The following is a 16547-nucleotide window of genomic DNA, read 5'->3' as shown; positions in this document are numbered from 1 at the left end:
GCAGAGTGTGCTGCCGCATGAGGCACAGATGCTGCTGATCAGCATAGCACATGTCAGCAAGCAATCCATGATGAACACCAGCTCGTTTGCGTGGACACTGGGTGCCCTTGCTGCAGGGTCTGCAGCAGCATGCACCATGTGAAGGAAACAATGCCACAAGTAGCACACAAAGACAAGGATCTCAGGAAGGAACTATTCAAAAGGTGTATGTCAAGGAAGGAATGTCTGGTTCAACATGGCACACACACACACAATGGATTCACATGCAGCACAGTGGCCGTCCTGGAGACTGACATGCCACAATACCTACACAGCCATGGACATCATGCACAAGACAGAATCTAATCCCTGACAAACAGCTTGCATCTTGCTACTCTACACATAGACTCATATGCACCATCTCTGAGAACAATGCCAGACATGCCGCATGCACAGTGGCAACAGACCACCATTGACAGAGATGAGGCACCTTGGAGGCAGAGGGACACCTTTATTACTCATGTGTGTCAGAATGCTAATGCAAATCTGTCAACACATACACAGGTCATGTGGATGAACACGTGGGACCAACACTGGCACCCCCCTTACCACCACAGATGCTGGAAATACATGGCACTGGCACACAAGTGACGGGTTACAGCTAAACACCCCCTGATGCTCACGGAGAGGCTGCTATACACCATTGAGCCTCTAATGGGGAATTCACACACCATGTCAACCCCGTGCAACCCGTATGTTTCCGAGGGCAGTGTTACACACATTGATGGCTCCATCACAATCCACAATCCCATTACAGATGACTGTCACCAAGTCTGACCATCAATAAAGGTGAATTCTGCTCCATGTCATGTGCCCCATGGTGATTCTACATGTATGTAAAGTGTCCAAACATGAACAGGAGCAGTGCACACACATTCAAAACAAATACCACTCCCAAAAAGCCGCGCTGCATCCCTTACCCGAAGGAGATTTTCAAACTTGTCCGTGCATGTAACGCTGATTCAGCACATGTTGCTGTGTTCATGAGGAATAGCAGCAGACAGCATGCCCAAGTACCTGTGGATGGGAGACACACCAGAAGTCAGCCAAAAGAAGCACATCCGCATGCATGTGCATGTACTCGACACGTATTAGGTTGTCAACATGCTAGGTGACAATGATGACTCTGGAAAAACATTCTTCTATTGCACCATCACTCGAGTGACACATCCAAACACACCTCTGACTCACTTGGAAGACATGCACACTGCAACACTTGCCACACACAGCCCAATGCATGCACTGGAACTCACCACTAATCAAAGAAGTCGCGTATGAGCCGACTCCGCATGTCCTCTACTGCCTCCTCCTCCTCCACATCACTTGCCTCGTGACCAAGCCCTTCATCCTCCACGGGTGGATGGTCCTGCTCATCTGGATCCAAGATGAGTGGCACAGCTTTCTCCACTGCCATGTTGTGCAGCATGCAGCACACGAGGAATATCTTGCAGACCTTCACCGGTGCATATGGGAGTGCGCCACCGGTCTTGTAGAGGCAACGGAATCGGCTCTTCAGGAGGCCAAACGTCCTCTCTATCACTCGCCTGGTCCGCCCATGGGCGTTGTTGTAGCGATGATCGGCAGCTGTGCTGGGGTTGCGGAGAGGCATGATCAGCCATGGCATGTTGGGATAGCCAGCGTCCCCTACATGGAAACATCATGGACAAGAGTGGGTCAGGAGAAGCAGTAAGACAGGAAGATGACGTTAAATACAGGACTGCCAGAGTATACCCACCAACAATACATGTTCGTTCGTTGCGCAGCTGCAGCATCATTTCAGGCACCCTGCTACGCCTCATGATGTACGCATCGTGTGCTGATCCTGGAAAACGAGCACAGACATGTGAAATAACCATCTTGGCAAGACACACCGCAAGGGCATTAATGGAGTGGTAATGCTTGGGGTTACGGAAGGCTACCTCCTGTGCCTGTGGTGGTACCAAAGCCACATGTGTTCCATCTATGGACCCAATGACTGGGGCATCCCTCCCAGGGCATAGAACTCATGCTTGACAGCTGTCAACTGCTCAGGAGTTGGGAATTTAATGAACTCATCCAGGTGCTCCAACATGGCCTCTAAAAAATCATGCAGAACACGGCTGAACATGCTTTGGGACATGCCACCGACATGGGCAATGGTATGTTGAAAGGTACCCGTGGCCAAGAAATGTAGGGCTGCCATCACCTTCATCTTGGGTGTCAGTGCAGTAGGATACCTGTGTAGCGGTTGGAGGTGTGGTGCCAGACGTGTCGTCAGGTCCTCAATCAAGCGTTGGGGGAAGCGGTAGCAGCGTGTACAGTCATTTTCCCGCATGTCAGCCAAGTCCGGAATTGGTCGAAGTAGAGGCGGAGCCCTGCAGTGAATTAGAAGGGACAACGAAGAGTGAGTACAGTACACCACCAATGTCAATGTACAGAGCACATGCTCAACAGGCAATACACATATGCTACATACAGAGTCAGGTCTGTGCAATATGCCCTGGACACGTATGCCAGGCATGTGACACTCCTACCAAGAGCTAGCTACAAACGTTGATTCTCAACCTCAATATGCCATGCCATGAAACTAGCTATGGGCCAGTGTAAGTGAGCAGGCAGACGCATTACAGGAGTTACAGACATCCAAATATGTGCAGAAGGAGGATGTTTATTGTACAGACAGGTTGCGGAACACTAGAGGCACAGGTCACATGTCAAAGAATAAGGACAGACCACACACCTTGCCATGAAGGATTACATGTCAAGACTGATCACACATACATTGAGAGTATGCAGTTATGTCCTTGGTTTGGAACTCCGTGTCAATGCATACATACACACCTAACGTCGGATTACACATATGTGCTGGTGTGTGTAACAGCGTGCCATGCTCATCTACACACAGACACATGTTGGTTGCAGCAACTGCAGATGCATTTGACCAAACACCTACAGCAAACCTATGGGAACACATGACACACACATGACATAGCTACAGCGTGCAACGCGAGCATTCACTTGTCAGGGGTAACATTCCGTGTACCTGGCATCAGGGGACATTTGCGGGTGTCGGTGACTGTGCCATGCCAGTGATGCATGGCCCACCAAGTCAGTACAACATGCACACATGTCAAAGGAGTGAAGGGGATGTGTGGCACATAGGGCACCATCACACGTGACATGTGTACACAGTTCATCATACTGTAATTTGCTTCACACCTCAGGAGTATCGTGCCACATCACAGCCTGACCCACCTGTGCCTGACACATGTAGTAATGCACCGACAATGCCTTGATGTCCAGCCTTGGCCATGTATGACAGCTCAATTCATTCCTGTGTGCCGCCTGTCACCACTGTCAGGTGTGAATCCCACCGTACATATGCTCCGAGGGCGTGTGTGGGGTCCCTATCACTATGGTGGTGCTGGCGTATGCGTACGCCACAGTGATACGGACCGTACACGCGTGTGTAGAGTCCCTATCACTATGGTGGTGCTGGCGTATGCGTACGCCATAGTGATACGGACCGTACACGCGTGTGTAGGGTCCCTATCACTATGGTGGTGCTGGCGTACGTGTACGCCATAGTAGTCCGGACCGGACACGCGTGTGTACGGTCCCTATCACTATGGTGGTGCTGGCGTATGCGTACGCCATAGTGATACGGACCGTACACGTGTGTGTACGGTCCGAACTACTATGGCGTACACGTACGCGAGCACCCCCATAGTGATAGGGACCGACCCTACACACGCGTGTGTATGGTCCCTATCACTATGGGGGTGCTCGCGTACGTGTACGCCATAGTAGTCTGGACCGTACACACGCGCGTGTAGGGTCTGTTGTAATGCATTTGGGGTGCCCTAGGGCTGTGGAACGCACTGTACCTGTGTTGTGACATAGGATTGACATAGGGGACACATGAGGGACAAGTATAGGGGCCTAAATGCATGCTGGTTGTCATGGAGACCGAGTTTCAGGTTTGAATTTTGCATCATGTGGCCAGCAGAAGTCGGTTGGAGACAATATACTTTGTTGCAATGTGGTTGTTGACATTACCTCATGCTCAATTTTAAGACCATGCAAAGCCTGTCACTGGGGTAGTTTTAAAATGATTGGACGACACGTAGGATGCAAATGTGACTGAGCCAATCACTCTGTACTCCTGTAAATGAAACAGGCCAGCAAAGAAGATATAAGGCAGCCAGGTCCCTTGAGAGAGCACTTGCCTGCACATCCTTTCATTCCACAACACTGCTGCTGCTTGTGATTCCTCTGGTACCATGTCCAGGTCTGTGGAGAGGGCCCAGCCATTCACCATGGAGGAGAATATGGCGTTGGTGGATGTGATCCTCCCACAGTACACCATGCTGTATGGTCGACCAGGGGAGCAGGTGAGTGCAGACTCCACTAGCTTAAACTGTGCCCCTTTTTGTGACTGTGACTTCTGGCATTGTGTCCAGGTGTGACAGACATGCAGGGTTCTTCATAGTGGTTCCCAGGGGGGGGGAAGGGCTCATGTCTCCCATGCAGAGCATGCTGTAGTTCCTGTGTGCACAACGCACTAGCATGGTGCTTACTGTGACGATCACTGCATGGTGCATGCCGCTTTCGGACTGCCTAATCCTCCTGGAAATGTTGTTTCTACAGTCCTGATGTGAGTATGTGCTCCCCCCAGGGTGACAGGTGCCAGGACCCACAGATGTGTGTCTGTTCAGTGTACCTGTGGTGAGAGTGTCCAAATGATGTGGTCGTCCCCTGGACCTTGGTGTGTGTGTGTGAGTCCCCTGTCATGTGGGTGTGTGCATTTGTGGAGTGTTGCACCCCAGCTGCATGTGGGATGGATACACCCTGCCCATCTGATGTGAGCAGGAAGCTGTGCTGGATGTCTGCCGTGCTGAGACAGCCCCACATCTGTGACACCCCCAGTCTAGTGGCACATGTGCAGAGTGAGGTTTGTAGCAGCACTTGCCTATGCCAGGTGATTGTTCAGTGCCTGTGTGTGTCTGTGTACTCTGCTGAGGTAGCGTAAGTGGGCTGGGGCATGTGACTGCTTAGGGGTACTATTCAGATTCCTGTTGTAGCTTGGGATGCACAGTGTGAGCCTGCATCATTGATTGTGTTGCACCCCTCATGCCACCTGTGTACTTTCAATGGCACCTACTGCATTTGCCCATTCCCAGGAGGATGATGTCACTATGACAAAGGTGCAATGAGTTGGCTGCATACTATGGCCAGTTCAAACATGCATGATTTGTAATATGTGTGTCTCTGTATCATTGATAAGGCGGATTGGTGTATTGTCACTTTTGCATCCTCACAGGTAGGCGTCTGTGCCAAGGGGGAGATCTGGAAGCAAGCCGTCAGTGCCGTGAGGAGGACGGAGGGTCGGAAGCGGCGCCTAGCCCAGGTGAGGAAACGCTGGCAGGACATCCGGTGCTGGACGCGGAGGATCGCACGGGTCCTGCTGGGGGACTCACCTGTGAGCCAGAAAAACCGTGGGCGCCGGCGTCTGACCCACATCCAGAAGCGTGTGCTGGCGGTGGTCTTCCCCGACTTGGACAGGCGCTTACTGGAGAAGCAGCAGCAGGAAGGGGGTAGGTACATGTGTGTTTGTTGTGTGTGACCAGCTTTTGGAAGTGCGCAGTTGCATGGATACACTGCCAGGGTTTAAATGTGCAGTGCATATCCTGTTCCCCAAAGTAAAGCGGTCTGTGTGTAGTCACTCTTGCACAAGGTCATCTAGGCTGGCAGTTACTCCAAGTGCCCAATGCTTGCAGCATCATGTGTGGGGGTGGTGTGTAACAGGTTTTTGCACGTTGTGTGTTTCATGTGTACTGCCTTACTGCCTGCATGTCGAATGTTTTGCCCTCTGCATGATGTGCTTGAGTGTGGGATATGCATAGTGCAGGGATGTTGGCTTGTGTTCCAGTCATATCCATCCAGGGCCATGGAGTAGTGTGGCCACTACAGTCCCCTGGGGCACCTTTTCCTAGGTATCATGTGTATCATCAGACAATGTGGACATTCTCTGTGTCTTCAGCATAGTTTGGGCCCTATGGCATAGTACCCTGGCATCATTTATATTCACGTATACTGTGCTACATGTGTCCAATGTACAGGGTGACCTAATTTAGCTTGTGCATGCTCACAGGGGCCAGTGCCTGTGTGTCTTGGTACAACTATCTGATGATGGTTGTTTGTCAGTGATATATGTGGACAGGCGCACCAGGGGTAGTTTGTGTGCGATCAGGATTAATTGCAGGCCATGTGTTTTCATCCCAGACTAAGAGGTGTAAGTACTTCCTCTGTCTCAATCACATTGTCTCAGGTAGGGGGGGGTTGGTGCGGGCAAGGCCTACATGTCCAAACCTGAAGTCTCCTTGCTCGGTCTGGCCAGTGTGTGATGTTTGTGTGGCCAAACACTCAAGGTGCAGTGCCCCAGTCATTTTGGCCATGGTTTTCAGTATTACCTTTGCAGCATGTCCCAAGAGTTGATAGACATGGTTCCTGCTCATCCCTTCCTTGGCTACGCTGTGTGTCGCTGATGCTGTGTTAGATTGTCCCCAGAGCCTGGCTCCTCTGTACAATTTGATATCAAGTTATTTGCTATTGTGTCATGCTCTCCATATTTTAACTGTGGCATGGTGGGTCAACAAACTGTGTGTTGCAGGGACTATATATGTACCTTGTATTGTAGATGTTACTCTTGTTGCTTTTCAGGCTATGCACTGTGACCTATGTAGAGTTGCCTCATGTGACATATGTATACAGGTGTCTGATTTCTCCTGTCTCTTCACCTTGCCCACAGCATCGTCGGGGGACTACGAGGGAGACACTGGCACGGACCGTGAGGAGGGAGCGAGCACCAGGGCCAGCAGTGCTGAGTTGGCTGGCACATCGAGTGACACGGAGGCCGACGGGAGTGCAGCGGAGGACCTGTCCAGTCAAACCACCACCGACTATGACGCAGACGGGTCCGAGGCTGAGCACTCCGAGGGGGCGGAGGCTGCTCCCACAGCTGACAGCAGCACTCCATCACTACCCGCCCCCTCCATTCCGATCACCGGCCTCCAACTTGCTCGTGGCCCTTCCCGCCGTGCTAGGTCACCACGTGTCTCCTTCTTGCCAGGCACCGCACCCCCTTCCATTGTCTCCACTGCTGCCACCAATGCCGAGTCTGTGGAAATCCTGCGGCAGTTGCAGGTTGGTCAGACTGCGATGCTTAATGTCCTCCATGGCCACAGCCGAGTGCTCAACCAGATGGAGGCATACTTTGAGGGCATTTCAGCTGCGCAGTCTGACCAACGCAACTTGCTGAGGTCCATAGACTCGACACTGACTGCAGCAGTGGGTCTCCTGCAGCGCTACGTCCCCCCCCACCCCTGAACCATCCACACTTCCCACTCCCATGCCTGTCCAAAGCACACCCAGATGTCCCCATGCACGCACACCACCAGACACATGCACCACACCACCAGGGAAGGCAAAGCGCACACCTCCTGGCACGCACACACAGGGTGAAGTAGGCACACCCACTGGGTCGGGGGGGAAACGGAAGACACGCAGCCAGAGTGGGAGTCCACATTCCTCACGACCACCACCCTCCAAATCCCCTCCCCTCAGCTCTCCTGGCCAGGATTCCACCAAAGACTCCTTCATGGCCGCTCTGTCCCTGAGCCCCAAAGTGACACCACCCCGCAAGCGGTCAAAGGAGTCCCCGGTCAGGGTTGTTGAGTCCCCCCCCTGTCCACAACCTCCCCCGGTAGCGCTGCGACCCATCCCTGCGACCCCCCCCTCCTTGGGGCCTGTGGTTCCTTCGGGTGCAGGGGAGACGCTGGGCGACCTGGCAGTAGTGTGCAGCGCCGTGCTCGAATCCACCTTTGGCGCTGCCCCACCCCCTGTGTTGGAGTCGTCCGTCCCTGCACCCACAACACCTACCCTTGCCCCTCCTGTCCCTGCGGTGCCTGGTCCTTCCCCCACATGATGCCCCCCCCTGTGGATGACAAGGTAGTCTGAACTGTGCAGGCAAGCTAGGGGACATGCATCCCAATGTGTCCCCCACCTGGATTGGAACTATGGACTGCCCTATGGGCCTTGTGCATATGGAACTCTTCATACAATTCATTTTAGAACATTGCTGAATAAAGCTATTTTATTTTCCTTGGCACACTACTGCTTTTCTGGCATTGCTGTTGGTGGTGCTGCTCCATGATTTGGGGTGGCGATAATGTGTTAGGTGTCTGGGATATGTTGTAGTGTGCTGTTCATGGGGTGGACCCTGTTATCTGTGTGCCATCACACGGTATTTGCTATCAAACTTTGCTCATGTTAGCTGTTACTGCATGGTGACATTGTCCCAAGGTGTGTACCTTCCTCTGTGGACCCTCACATCTTCCCTGCAGGGTGTTGTGAAGACATTTGTGCAGTGCTGTGTCTACATTTGCTGGGTGTGTGACGGACCCCTTCAACTTTGGCCATGCATGCTGGCCAAGATCTCCACCTGCATCATTTGTGTCATCCTTGGGGGTCACTGTACTTGTGACTGGAGTATATTGACAGGACTTCATGTGTACATGTTCCCTTTTCCGCACTATGCATGTGTATACTCCCAGCCTCGCACACATGTGTTTTGTTTTCTGCTGGATCTTTGAGCACCTGCCTGACAATTGTGGCCATTGTATCTGTGTGTACATAACCCCTTTCTTTCCATGGGCACAGCTGGGGGGACTCTGCACCCACCCCTCCTGTGTCTGGGCACTGCTGGGAGGACTCTGCACACACCCCTCCTGTGTCTGGGCACTGCTGGGAGGACTCTGCCCCCACCCCTCCTGTGTCTGGGCACTGCTGGGAGGACTCTGCACACACCCCTCCTGTGTCTGGGCACTGCTGGAAGGACTCTGCACACACCCCTCCTGTGTCTGGGCACTGCTGGAAGGACTCTGCACACACCCCTCCTGTGTCTGGGCACTGCTGGGAGGACTCTGCACCCACCCCTCCTGTGTCTGGGCACTGCTGGGAGGACTCTGCCCCCACCCCTCCTGTGTCTGGGCACTGCTGGGAGGACTCTGCACACACCCCTCCTGTGTCTGGGCAATGCTGGGAGGACTCTGCCCCCACCCCTCCTGTGTCTGGGCACTGCTGGGAGGACTCTGCACACACCCCTCCTGTGTCTGGGCACTGCTGGAAGGACTCTGCACACACCCCTCCTGTGTCTGGGCACTGCTGGGAGGACTCTGCACCCACCCCTCCTGCGTCTGGGCACTGCTGGGAGGACTCTGCACCCACCCCTCCTGCATCTGGGCACTGCTGGGAGTGATAGGCACACACCCCTCCTGTGTCTGGGCACTGCTGGGAGGACTGTGCACCCACCCCTCCTGCATCTGGGCAGTGCTGGGAGTGATAGGCACACACCCCTCCTGTGTCTGGGCACTGCTGGGAGGACTCTGCACCCACCCCTTCTGTGTCTGGGCACTGCTGGGAGGACTGTGCACCCACCCCTCCTGCATCTGGGCAGTGCTGGGAGTGATAGGCACACACCCCTCCTGTGTCTGGGCACTGCTGGGAGGACTCTGCACCCACCCCTCCTGTGTCTGGGCACTGCTGGGAGGACTCTGCACACACCCCTCCTGTGTCTGGGCACTGCTGGGAGGACTCTGCACCCACCCCTCCTTTGTCTGGGCACTGCTGGGAGGACTCTGCACACAGCCCTCCTGTGTCTGGGCACTGCTGGGAGGACTCTGCACCCACCCCTCCTGCGTCTGGGCACTGCTGGGAGTGTGGGTACGCTCCCTACATACACTGGTGGGGTGTGGGTATGCTCCATTCATACACGGGTGGGGGTACGCTCCGTACATTCCCGTGCCCACGATTTGCAGGCCTGGGTACGTACCGTACCCAGGCCTTAAGAGCGTGGGTACGGGCCGTACCACGCCCACCACTATGTCACCCCAACAATGGCGGTACGGCCCATACCCACGTTCTAATGGCCTGGGTACGGACCGTACCAGCATTGTTGGGGTGATGTAGGGGTATGCGTGGTACGACCCGTGGCAACGCTCTGAGGGCCTGGGTACGGTGCAGACCCCCAATGGGGTGCCGTAGGGGTACGCACCGTACCCAGCCCTTCAGAGCGTGGGTACGGGTCGTACCACGCGTACCCCTACATCACCCCAACAATGCTGGTACGGCCCGTTCCCAGGCCTTAAGAACGTGGGTACGGGCCGTACCGCCATTGTTGGGGTGACGTAGGGGTGGGCGTGGTACGACCCGTACCAACGCTCAGAAGGCCTGGGTACGGTGCAGACCCCCAATGGGGTGCCGTAGGGGTACACACCATACCCAGCCCTTCAGAGCGTGGGTACGGGTCGTACCACGCGTACCCCTACATCACCCCTTCAATGCTGGTACGGCCCGTCCCCAGGCCTTTAGTACGTGGGTACGGGCCGTACCGCCATTGTTGGGGTGACGTAGTGGTGGGCGTGGTACGGCCCGTACCCACGCTCTTAAGGCGTGAGTACGGTATGTACCGGTATTGTTGTGTTGCCGGTTCGCGTCAACATCCACTTCCGTTGTGGCGGACGCTTGCGTTGCTGGACACACCCCCACCCCCTCGAGGTGACCAGGTCCTGCAGGTCAGGTATGTCCAGGGCATGTGTAATTTGTGACTTGGTTGGGGGTTATGTGTCCTGCCCCTGCCCCCCCCTTTGCCCCTGGGTGTTATTCTGACCTTCTGCGGCGTCTGCGTCGGTGCCTGTAGAGCAGGTGGACTGCTATGAGGGCTGGGATGACACGTAGGTTCGGGTCCATGGCTGTCCATCGCGTACAGGTGCTCCTTGTGCGCGTCATCCGGAAAATATAATCCGTGCGGGCTGACGGCGGTGCGGATCGTACTTCCTGGTTCGTAAACCGCAGCCTGATTGCGTCCCGACGTCACGTCGGAGCATTCCCGGATCACATTGGTATGTATATTTTCGTCGGTCGGTGTTTTTTACGATTCGTACGGCAATGGTGTTTCCGTGGGAATCGTACTTCCATGTTTGTAATGTTTATTTCCCGGGTACGAGTCGGACGGAGAAAACGCTCCGACCGACGGTTCGTACCTGGTTTCTCCAGGATCCGAATCGGCACCTTAGCAGTAAGATCCAAGATTATTGTATCATCTGGATGTAGTAGGCAGGCTATTGATTTATCCCAAGTGAATGGTGCTATATCCTTGCTCTGTGATAGGCAAACATGGAGATTCAAAATATATAGAGAAAAGAGTATTGGGGCTAGGATGCATCCTTGTTTGAAACTATTTTGGGTTGGTATTTTCTCAGAAAGGCCCCAGTCACCGCTTAGTACTAATCTACACCAGGAAGAAAAGTGGAGTGTGATAACTAAATCTGACAGGGTGCATTGCATAGCCAGCCTTAAGAGATTTCTCCCCAGCAAAGATCGGTCCACTTTATTAAATGCTGTGGAGAAGTCAATACAGGCAGCTAGACTTCTGTCTGTACCATTCCTACAAGAATGGGGTTACAAAACTGCAATTTAAGCACTCATACTTTATGTACAAAATGTTATCATTTCTTGGGATAGGGATCTGCCCACAACAAGGAATAATCCTAACTCTTGTCAGGGTAACTTAGGGCAATGTGTAAAGAATGTATGCAATACCAAAACAGTAATAAAGTCAAAATACCAAACAATGAAAATCCTGATCCAAATGAGAGTAAACTTTAAAAAATAAAATTTCACCAAATCAAAAAAGGGAAATCGGAAATGTGATTCTTTAAAGCTTTAGGGGAAAATAAAATAATAAGCGCGAAGTCCCATTGGTAGTCAATGGTCATGGTAGACCTGGACATAGGTGCGATATCTGGTCAACCGCGATGGAGCGCGAGTTGGCTATACCAACCAGGCTGAACCTGGTCAGATATTTTACCTTAGGACTTAGTCTCTTGTTTGGAAGTCAAAATGCTTCAGTGAGGTCAAGACACTTTTCATCCTGGGAAGCCCTCACAGAGGGGAATGCTTTCAGAACCGTTACCCAGTGAAAATGTTTACCTTCAGACTTAGGGCCTGATTACAACTTTGGCGGTCACACCACCAGCCTGCTGTGGCGGCAGCTGGGAACACACTGCCAAGCCAGCAGCATTCCGACTGCCGCAATTACAAGATCACGTCAGGGCTGGAATTGTGTCTGCGGCACAGCCACAGCGATGGCATGCTTCAGCCCTATCTCAGAGCTTGAAAACAATGCTGGGCACACTGCAGCACCTCCTGCTGTTGTGTTTCGATTTAGATGTCCGTACATAGGTTTTCCTAAATCATGTCCCTATATAGGCACAATTTGCATTGCCCTTATTTAGGCATAGAATCCAAGTCTTTATTTATGCATTAGCCATGCTATCCAAATACAGGCATGGTCACCTACATCCATCCATCCCCACGTCACAACGTGTTCTTAGAAACCAGACCCTTAAGCCATTGGGACTTTCCCTAGCTAGAATTATTGATTTCTCCAAGAACTCATCTATTATGCATGAACTACTATTCCTTAGGGGTTCATTCATGACATCTTCCTCTGCCCAACTTTACGTCAATGCTAACATTCCTAAGCACCTTCCAGGTATAAATATACCTTCCCTTAGCATGGCAAACCACGGCTCGGCTGCACAGCTCAATACGGCTCGCCACGGCAAGTTCGGAAGAATCCAGTTTCCAGTGTTCCGACACCCTTCGCAGGGTGTTAGAGTTTGAGACCAGGAAAGAGATTCCCACCTCTCTCATTCTAAGGTATGGAGCTGACTAGAACCTAGAGGGACTCTTGGCATATGCAAAACTATAGCTTACCATACTATAGAATACAGCACCTACTTCTTACCTTATACTACACTTATGTTAGGTACACTGGGGTAGAACTATTTAGAAGTATTAAAAGATTATCCACTTTTTAGCCTATGTTATTTATGTATGTATATATGAATATATGTCATAGCTAAAAGACAATGCTGTTGCAGTATTATTTCTTCTTACTGCTTACGCTGTACATATTATATCTCGCATATTGTCTTGCGATTGTAACAGCTCATATCTCTTACACGAGAAACAAGACTGATCAATAAATCCTTTTAGTGAAGCGCCCGTCTATCTATTTCTGTGTAACTCTGAAGAAACTAAGCATGCACAATTGACTGAGTGAAACTGTTATCTGTTGTTTCCACGATTCTGAGACATGTTCCGATTCTAAGGGAAACAAAGTTGTCATGTTTATGCGGTTGCCAGCAACTACTCCCTTCTTGTTTATTCAAGGAGTTTCTAGTGGCCTCTGAGTTAGCTGGTACACAAAGTAATTAAGTTTAATGTACTCGATAGAGGCATACTGACCTCAGTCCTATGGAACAACTATAGTGTATAGTATTCCACAGTGCAGAGCCTATAAGGGAAATAGGAACTACAATACATGGCACTCAACGTGTTTGGTAAGGCACTAATTTAATGCTAGATACTGAAGAAACTCAGTTGTGCTTTTCTCAGAGACCCCTACTCATAATACTCCATAAGAAGTCTGGAGTTTGTAGGGTTAATATCCGGCATAGCTGAGTAGGACGGAAATCCTATGTATTAGCTGTTTGGTGTGTTCAACGTTGAACGATACAGTGTTCCGAAATATTGTGCACCTTATGTTTGTTTCCTCGAAACTTGTTCTACATTTTTCAAAAACAATGTCCCAAAACGGGGCAAATAATACTGTGACCGGTGAGGCTATGACTAGCCAAGTCGTAACAGCTTTTCATCTTACAGGTTTAAATTAAACCGATGAGGGTGTTATAAACATCCATACAAATTTAAGGAGAGCCATCACTCTAAAACGTATAAAACATGGCCTAACACTAAGAGGTGGTAGAGCTGTTTTCGTGATAGAGGCACATGAATCTTTTCAGACGGAGGTATTCTATCCATGTATAGTATTCTCAGAATCAAATCCAGTGACAAAAGTGTTTCACTTCTATAAAGAAGATGAACCACCTGAGGAATATATTCCCTTTAAGGATGTTGAAATTCCTCTCACATACCAGGAACATAATCTCTGGTTTAAAGGCGCCCTAAAACATTACAATCACATTACCAGGCTCGGTCCACTAGGTAGACCAGGAGCAACATGGACGATGAATTACTCACTCAACTTAAAGAGTTGATAAAAATTTACAGACAATTAGTCCAATATGTCATGCAGACTTTCACAGTCCAACCACCATTAACCATTCCAAATCAAACCCCTCACCAGGGGAATACACAAAAAATTACTCCACAGACTTTACATGCAGTCATGGGTAAAATGTCCACAAAACGTGAACAAATTCCATTCTGGATAGCTCAAAAAATTACTCATATCGAAGCAGTAGTAAAACTTACCCCGTCCGAATTCTATACTGTCCCTTCTGTTGCACAGACTGGAGTGGGAAATGTAAATCTTACCCCTCTGAGTTCCAACACTTTCTCTACTGTTGCACAGACAGGAGTGGAAATAGTAAATCTTACCCCTGCAAAGTCCAATGCTTCCAATACTTTTGCACATACAGGAGGTGGAATTGTAAATCTCACCCCTCCTAAGTCCAATACTTTCCCTACTGTTGACCTGTTTGTAGTGTGAATAGTACTTTTAACCTCTCTGAAAGCCTACGTTTTACCTACCGTTGCATAAACTGGGGTTTCAATAGTATATCTGTTATTCCCAGACTCCAACACTTTTACTAAGATTGTGTAAATATATCTATTAATATTTTTAATTGTTATTTTTTGTTATTCTTTGGGTCTGTGTGTGTATAAATATTCACTGAAAAAAACATAGGTTTCAGGAACGTTATAGTTAGTTGGATATTTCACTCGTATAAAAACAGAGAAATTCAGCCGTTATAGTAAATAGAGCTGACTAGAACTCGCGCCCCCGCAATGCACTGCTGATGACGTCACATATTACATCACTCATGACATGCTCAGTGACATCACTGATGACATCTCAAATGACATCACTGATGACATCACTGAAGACATCATCCAGTGACTGTGTGTTTCTAAAAAGTTCAAGAATTAATGCATATTGAAGAATGATTGGTTGTCTGAGAACCTGTATGGGTGCCGCCTGAGTGTCTGTGTGGGTGGGGGATGGTGTGACTCCCTGCATGGGTGTGTGAGTCGGTGATTCACTGGGTGTATGCATTTATGAGTGCGTGTGTTAGGGAGTGTATGGGTGAGTGAGTGTACGTATAGCTGTGTTGGTAAGTGAATGGATGTGTTAGTGGTATATGTGTAAGTAAATACATATGTGAAAGGCAGTATTTGTAAGTGTTGGAGAATATAAGTAAGTATATGTGACAGTGAGTGATTGTGACAGTGGCTGCATGGATAAGTGTGTGCTTATGCCAGTAATTGTTGAAGACAGTATGAATCTCTATGAATAAGTGACATGGTGTGTGTATAACTGTGTAGGTGAGTAAATGGCAGTGTAATTAATTCTTTGGGTGACTGAGTAGGTTTTTGAGTAACTCTTTTGGTGAGTGGTGTGTGTGAGTGTCTATATGGGTGTATGAGTGGACATATCAGTGGCTGTATTGTTGAATGATTGCATGTATGAGTGACTGTATGGATTAGTGAGAGGATGTGTTTGTAGACGTAGGAATCACTGAGCGGGTATGTACTAACTGCTATTGGTCTGTCTATGGGTTCGATATTGGTAGTCTGTATTTTAGAGTGGGTGTATGAAAGATTTTATTAGGGTGTGAGGAGGTGCAGCAGATGATCACATGGATGATGTCATCAGTGATGTCATTTGAGATTTCATTTGAGATGTCATCAGTGATGTCATCAATGGTGTCACTGAGCATGTCATGAGTGATGTAATATGTGACGTCATCAGCAGTTTAATGCAGGGGTGTGAGTTATAGTTAGCTCTACTAACTATAACAGCCAAATTTCTCTGGTTTTATATGAGTGAAATGTCCAACTGACTATAACATACCTGAAACCTATGGTTTTCAGTGAATTTCCAATGTTTTTTAAATGCTAATTTCTAACTATAACGTCCCTGAAACCTGTTTTTTTCAATGAATTTCAAACTTTTTTAAATGCTAATTTCCAACTATAATGTCCCTGAAACCTATTGTTTTTTCAGTGAATTTCAAAGGTTTTTCAAATGCTAATTTCCAACTATAACGTCCCTGAAACCTATGTTTTTTTCAGTGAATTTCAAATGTTTTTTAAATGCTAATTTCTAACTACAATGTCCCTGAAACCTATGTTTTTTCAGTGAATTTCTATGGTTTTTTAAATGCTAATATCTAACTATAACATAGCAGTTGCGTTTGCAGAGTGGTGGAGAACGGTGAGCGTGGCCTGTGAACACCTCTTAGCAATCCCACTGTGTGGGATTTACTGGAGGTAACATGAGGGGTAGTTAGCCCTCAACATCAACCTTGGGGGCTAATTACCCTTCCTATTACCTCCAGTAAGTCCCACGGTGAGCAGTCTATATATCGACTTTT

The sequence above is a fragment of the Triturus cristatus genome, chromosome 11 (assembly GCF_964204655.1).
Source record: "Triturus cristatus chromosome 11, aTriCri1.1, whole genome shotgun sequence".
Classification (NCBI taxonomy): domain Eukaryota; kingdom Metazoa; phylum Chordata; class Amphibia; order Caudata; family Salamandridae; genus Triturus; species Triturus cristatus.
Note: the sequence above shows the minus strand (reverse complement) of the source record.